Source organism: Equus przewalskii, chromosome 27 (genome assembly GCF_037783145.1).
Source record: "Equus przewalskii isolate Varuska chromosome 27, EquPr2, whole genome shotgun sequence".
Classification (NCBI taxonomy): Eukaryota; Metazoa; Chordata; class Mammalia; order Perissodactyla; family Equidae; genus Equus; species Equus przewalskii.
Genome location: NC_091857.1, coordinates 2,621,240 through 2,628,255, shown reverse-complemented (window position 1 = coordinate 2,628,255; position 7,016 = coordinate 2,621,240). Strand labels below are relative to the sequence as shown.

General features: G+C 45.9%; 1 protein-coding gene across 8 annotated transcripts in view; it reads left to right on the top strand.

The window, feature by feature from the left end:
• The first annotated feature begins 2,446 nt into the window (after window positions 1-2,446).
• The window catches only part of HTR1F (5-hydroxytryptamine receptor 1F), a 150,348-nt gene continuing 145,778 nt past the window's right edge, over window positions 2,447-7,016 (top strand). For 5 of the 8 annotated variants that reach the window (XR_011533814.1, XR_011533815.1, XR_011533811.1 and 2 more), the window contains exon 1: window positions 2,825-3,160. The gene's annotated coding sequence lies outside the window, so the exon portion shown is untranslated. Of the gene's footprint in view, window positions 3,161-7,016 lie in introns of all 8 variants that reach the window. The other 3 variants (XR_011533812.1, XR_011533813.1, XR_011533809.1) reach the window with 3 other exon arrangements.

Below are 7,016 nucleotides of genomic sequence, written 5' to 3'. Positions count from 1 at the left end.
AGTGTGGCCCACTTCACCTACAGTAAGATTGTTCTATAGCGACAGACCGGAACTTTCTAGTTAAGTGATCTTTCTGCTACATCATACTACATATTTGGAAAATAACTCATGATTAAGCTAACTAGAATGGGAATTGTAATGATTTATATGAAAGAACCAATCTAAATTGTGAACCTAATTTTTCTGTTGTTATTTTAGATATGGTGATATTCTCTCAAGAGTTGCCTAGGCATATTTTCTACTTACAAGAAAATAAGCATTATTGTATAATAGGGATTATTTTCCAATCCAGTCCTCCCCTGCATATCATGGAATTATTAAATTACATTTACTCAACCTTTTCATACCTTTCTATCTGACTTCCTTGCAAAAGAACTAAGAAATTATCTGATGAACTGAATGAATGAATGAAGTCAGTCTGAATGATTATGAAAAAGTAAAATGCTTTTTCCATAAACTTAGGGAGAGGTTGCTTATTTGATTGCTTTAATTTGCTTTATGAGTTTTCAGTTTACTCTGCAGTATTTTCTCCAAATAGAAAAAAAAAAAAAAAACAGTACTGAACACTTCTAAAAACTGCCTTTTGATGTCGTGGAATGTGTCAGTGGATCTCACCTGTGAGGTTTACGAGGCCAGGTCAATCACCTGTAGTTAGCAACTAACTCAGGGAAACATAAGCCATTGAGGAAGGGCTACATTATTCAGGCCTGCAGTATTTGTACTAATTCTGTCTACTTTCATTATATCTTTTTCCAACTTCTTAGCATTTTCCTTAATTTTTGCCTTACGGCTGGCTTTTACAGTTATCCTAACAATGCAATTGGTTTAATTGAAAGGAATAGGGAACTTCAACTCAGTCTTAAACTGAGATCCATATTATCAAAAGAGGGCAATTTGCCCTCAATGAAAATCTCCTTTCTGGCAAAAGCTCAAGAAATAGACTATTAGTGCCTTGCCTATTAATACACACGTCTCCAAATACTTAAGATTAAAAACAAAACAAGACCTTCAAGCACAGACACTTTCTGGATCTTTTGTCTAAACTTTCAAAAAGAATTTGTGATGATTTAATTCATCCTAAACAAATTAAAAGCCAGGAACTTAAAGACTGACTGAGATCCTGGTCTCTTTCTGTCTGAGATTCAGCCTTCTACCATGCAGTAAGACATCTAAAGCAGCAGACTAGTTACTCATCCTCTGCTTACTGAGAGTAATGCTTGCTGAGTGCTGTGACTGTGTCTTGCCTGCTGGTGAAGTACCTGTATACTGAACAGCAAGTGGAATACACTAGGGCAGAACGTCCCGGTGCAGCAAGCAAGACGGCTTTTCATCACTGTTATCTAAGCAAATTTGTTCGCTGCAGTAGCAATAGCAGAAACACCTGAAACCTTAGATCCCCTTTGCATCCTAAGTGAGGTCTTTCCCACATCCTCACTTAATCTATGCTCTAGATGTAATTTAGAATTGTTAGCTCTAATTGCACAAGTCCAAACATGGCATCTGGAAACATCCTCTAGGTGAGGGTGGAGACATTCCCAATCTGCTTATTGAGGTGGTATAACCTTGGACTCTCTCCATGGTTGTCATCTACAAGATTTGTTGCAAATTACTCCGGGTACAAGTGTAAAATCAAGGTGGTCAATATCATATCTTTTAGGGAAATTACTGTGTTCTATTAGGAAAGTTATACATCTTGACTTCCTCTGGGATTATTTTCATGATGCTTTCCTAAATGAGTAGCCATAACCACAGAGTCACATATTTACAAGGGCACAGGGAATCAAGGTTTCAGAATTACGTGGGAGAATAAAAACGTGAAACAAATGCTAACGATAATCTGAAGTCATTACCCATAATAATTCAGCTAATATTTCTTGAGGACTAAGTGCCAAGCATTATGTTTAGTGTTTCATACACAGTATCTCATTTAAATATATGATGCTAGAGAACAAGGTTGGTCTCACCAACAAAAGAAAGATGGGCTGGAAAATACAGATTTAGTGCATCAGAAAGATTTATATCAGATCATCTCTGGATGACAGAAAGTCCTGGGAGGTGGGAGGGCGGAAAGCATCTTCAGCGACAAGAGTTCCCTTCTGCGAAAAAGAATCTACAACAGTTGGGTCCAGGGTGAAACAGCCCTGGGAGGGTCAACCCCCGTGGGCTGTGGGGGTGGTGCTCTGCACACAAACTTTGTCCTGCCCTTCCCAGCTTTGGAGACCTGCTGGAACACTGCCACCTTCCAATAAGCACTCAAGTTTCTAGGGTCAGTCAAAGCCCCGGTTTGGGGAGTTCCTGGTAAACTACAGCTGAAGGATCTCTGTCTTCTGGGCCATGAAACGTTAATCTGGAAAAAAGATTTGAGGCCAGAAACAGGAAAGGCCAAGTATTTTCTCAAGGCCAAAGCCAGGTCAAAACACTAGATATGTATTCTAAGGCATCTCAAGAGCAAACCGCTATGGATGCCTTAGAATAAAGATCTGAATAAAGCCTGGATCCACAACACTGCCTCTCGCTCTTCTCTCACCGCAACCTCACCTCTTCCTCAGGACACGCCTGCTTGGTGAAACTCTGGGTAAACGGATCTCGGGCCCACTCAAGGGCTGGTTCTCAGTCCCCCTTCGGAACACGGCTGCCTCTGCCCCTTCACTCCCTGGTCTGACCTCACCTCATTCCCAGCCACCCAACCGGATAAAAAGAGCCACTCAGAACACGCAAAGATGAAAAGGAAAAGGAGACTAAAGTCGTTTTACTTTAGATGCTTTCCGAAAGGTTGTCCACGTCATTTCCAGATTCCATGAACAGATAATCTCCAAGGTATCACTCAAGTTAAAGAGACGGGACTTTTTCCCTCCCCACCCGTCTCCACGCATCAGTGGAGGGGAGGGAGGAGACGGCGGACAGAAGAAGGAGGGGGGGCAAAGTGAGAAAAGCAAGATGAGAAAGGGGTGTGGAAGGAAGGATGAGAGGTGGGCAGGGAGAGAGGACGATTAGGGCTGGTGGAGAGCCCGGGGCGTCTGCCCGGGCACGGCACCCGGTCCCGCAGCGCGCAGCCAGCTCCGCGGCCCCGGAGCAGCCGCAGCCCCTGCCCGGCCCGGCCCGGCCCGGCCCGGCCCGCGAGCCGCCTTCCCGCTCCGGACTGCGGCGGGCAGCGCTCGCGGTGAGTGTGCGGCGCCGCGCGGGTCCGGAGAGCTGGCGCCCGGAGAGGGGACGCGGGGGCGCGCGGCGGGGGAAGAGGGGCAGGGGGGCGGGGGCCCCGGGGGCGCGCGGAGAGGGCGGGGGCCCCGGGAGCCCTACGGGCTGGAGCGTCGTTCGTTTCCCACGCTTCTTTGGGGCGAGCGAGCAGTGCTGGCATTCAAAGGTCGCCCTTTTCCGCTTGCTCGCGACCTCTGCTCTCCCCGGGGGCGAAGTCGCGGGGAGCAGGCGCGGTCCTGGGCGGGGCGGTGGTCCAGGTGGGGAAGGAGGGTCCGGCCGCGGCCCAAGGGCGAGCGGTGGCTTTCGGAGCCTGCGACAGCCACTTAGGGCGCAGCTCCCGGAGCTCCTGCCTTGAGGAGCCGCCGGGCGGAGAGAGACGGGCCCGGGCCCGAAGCCAGCACTGGAGGGACAGGAGAGTCTTTGAACCCATCCCTCGGTGGGACCTGGGGAGGATCCTAGGGAAAATGAGAAATAAATGAGGAGCCGGGCGGAGGCGTGGGTCGGAGAAGAGGCTGCAGTTTCCACCCCGACCTGACGCGGGTCCTGCCAGCAGGGAGGCGCCTGCCGCTGTCGAGGGCGGTGGAGCAAGGGAGAGAGGGACCCAGTGAGGCTTCAGCCTCAGGGTTCCTGTCCCCGAAGGGGCTGGGAGAGCCGCGTCTCCGTCCCCTGAAGTTAAGGAATGAACTGGAGGAGGAGAGGAGAAAGAATACACACGGAGATAGCACTTTGGGTGCCCCACAGGGTGGGTTTGGGTTTTGGTTATTTTCGTTTTCGTGGAAGAGGTGGCCTCTGATCGGGCACTGGGTGGAAACAGGAGGTGCGCTGCCCTGCACTTGGAAGAGACCTTGAGAAGGCTTCGCTTTCTGCATGTGAAGTACTTCCCAGGCGCCTGACGGTTGTAAAGAGTTCAGCGGATTTGTTAAGCGAAGATTTAAGATGACACAAGTAGGGAGCGTCACCTGCCCCTCCCCTCAGTTTTTCTGGAATATGTGTGTAGCCAGTGCAGTCTGATGAAATTTTAGTGGGTGTGCTATACTAAAAGCCAGGAAAATGAAACCAGTTCGAATGGGTTCAGTCTGGCTCCATTTCCGTACAAATCTTTGACATTTGATTTGGTGATCAAGTCTAATCACCCCTAAGTTTGAGTTGCCCCGTTTGTGTGTGCGTTGGGGGAGGCGGACTGCACTCAGCTGGCTTTCCCTCCCGCAGCGGGAGCGCCCTGCCGTCCCTCTGGGCTTGCATCGGCCCTTCCTCCGCCTCTTTCCCTTTCTCCCTCGCCAAACCCTGAAGCAAGTTCAGTCGTCATCACTTTGTGTCTGCTCCAAGGAAAGTGCAGCTCTTGCTCCTCTCCCCCGACGGGAACCTGTGTGTCAGGATAATGAAAGTCGTTATTCACTCCTCCAGTCAGATGTGGTTTTCTATGCTTTGGGTAGATTTTTCATTAAACTCAGATGTTTCTAGAACTAATGCTTTACTTGCCTAATATTAGCTTAGGAGTCCCCAGATATGAAAAATAATTTATTTTACTTATTTTGTCCAAGAAGTTTCGGTATATGTTACCTGCACTCCGTTTGGTCAGTGTGAATCATTTGTTACGCCTCGTCGGCTGAGGCTTGTTACAGAGCTAAGGAGCTTAAGTTACATGAACGGATCGTTCCCTTGCCCCAGTGTGTAAAGGTCTCTGTTGAGGTGAAGACTTAAGGAATAATGCAATTTTTGCCACTTTACCTCATTAGGCAAATTGTATAAATGGCTTGGATTGAGCAATAGCACATTTGTAAAGGCAGTTTTTTCATTATTTTAAATAAATAAATGTATTGCCTAAGTTTTGTAAACTTTGTAGGCATAGTGTTGTTATAAAGACTACCATAAAGCTGCTAATAAAAATAATACGAAACACCTTTCTTAGGAAGTTTTTGTTTTTAATTTAAAATTGGGTACATATTTCTTAACAAAGACTTGCAAAATTATAGCTCAGTTCTTAATGGGAAATGAGAAGAGTGATAGTTTGAATTATCTAGTAAGTGTGGTCCCTTTTGAAGTTAATTATTATGGAAATCATTTTTTGAAGGGCGCTTTCTAGTATATTAGTAATAAGTGGCTAATACAAAGCAACATGGATAAGGTAATATTCGAAAGGCCACGGCAGGGTTCCCTTTTCTTCAATATTAATTTGAGGTGGGAGAGATGCTATTTGAGCTGAGTGAACAAGATGCAGTGTGTAGCTTCCTGACTGCCATTAACTGAAAGCTCTGATAACCCTTAGGTGAGGGTGTCCCAAGACCCCCAGGGAAGCATCTCACACAGAACCACAGCTCCTGTGCCCACACTGGGAAGCTTGCTTTTCCATTCCCTCAGCCTTAAATTAGGTAGGCAAGAAATACTAATTTCTGCTCTAAAAGTGAAGAACCCTTGAAGTGCTGTAGGGAAACTTGGAATTGGCATCTGTAACAGAAATTATTGCTTCCACTTGAAAAGGTACAGGGACCTTTCAGAACCTAGGAATAGCATAAATTTAAGCAGAGATTGTATCAGTGAGTGCACATGAGCATTAAAGCGGGGCTGTACTCATCTGATAATTTCTCCACCTCCTTGGCGGTATTTCCCCCTCTCAGAAGCAATAGGTGGCCTTTAACTAACTCATGGTGCAGAGTTTCTACTTTCCTCTGTGTACAATGGGAAGCCATTAAAGTGTTTCTAGGAGTAAACTGTTTTACCAGTTTACTTGCTATCGTTTCGAGGTGATCTGTTGAAAGACAAGAGGGAAAGTAAGCAGGCTGTGAGGAAGCTACTAGTTTCCTAGCCTCGTCTTTCGCCAGAGTGGTAGTGGTGGAGATGGTGAGAAGTGGCCAAATTCTGAATATTTTTGGAGTTAAAGGTGACAAAACTTGCTGATGGGTTAGATATGGTTGCTGATGGAAGGAAGGGAATCAAGACTCATGCCTAGACTTCTGACCAGAGCAATTGGAAGGATGCCCTTGTCAGCAGCTGATACGGGAGGACCAAGGAGAAGCAGCTCAGTTTTGAGCGGCCTCCGCGATATTCAGTTGCAGGTGTCAGAAGGGTGGTTGGGACAGAGCTCAGGGGAGAAGTCAAAGTTGGAGACAACAACGTGCGAGTCATCAGTGTATAAACAGTATTCAGAAGAGTGGGACTTAATTAAATGATTTAAAGACGGAATGTATTTAGAGGATCGGACTGAGAAAAGAGCACTAGAACAGCCCAAAATATGGACAGTGAAAAGAGTAAGAGTCAGAAAAGGAAGCTGAGAAGGAGCAGTCAGTGAATTAGGGGGAAATATGGAAGGTGTAATACCATGGAAGCCAAGAGAAGAAAGTATGTTAAGAAGGAGGGAGTGATGACCGGCTATCTCCAGTGCTGCAGAAGAGTTAAATTACGTGAGGACAGAGAATTACCTTGGAATTTTACTTGACCCTGATAAGAGCTACTTCAGTTGAAATGGTGGTGACAAAAGATTGACCAAATAAAGATTAAACAAAGACTGGTGACCTAGTGATTCCAATCCTGGGAATTTATCTTAAAGATATAGTTGCCCTTAGGAAGCCTATGTACTCAAGTATATACAAAAAACTGGATAATGGTGGTTGCCTACAGGGAAGGAACCTGACTGATAGAGTACAGTAACGGGAGAGAGATTGTCTTGTGTATACTGAATACATTTGAGATACGTGCTCATAGATAAGCTATTCAAAATATTAAATAAAACTTTATGCATGAATCAAAACAATTATAGTTTAAAATAGTTTAATTGTAGAGAAAAGAAAGAATGGGAGGTGAGGAAGTAAATACTCTGTATAAAA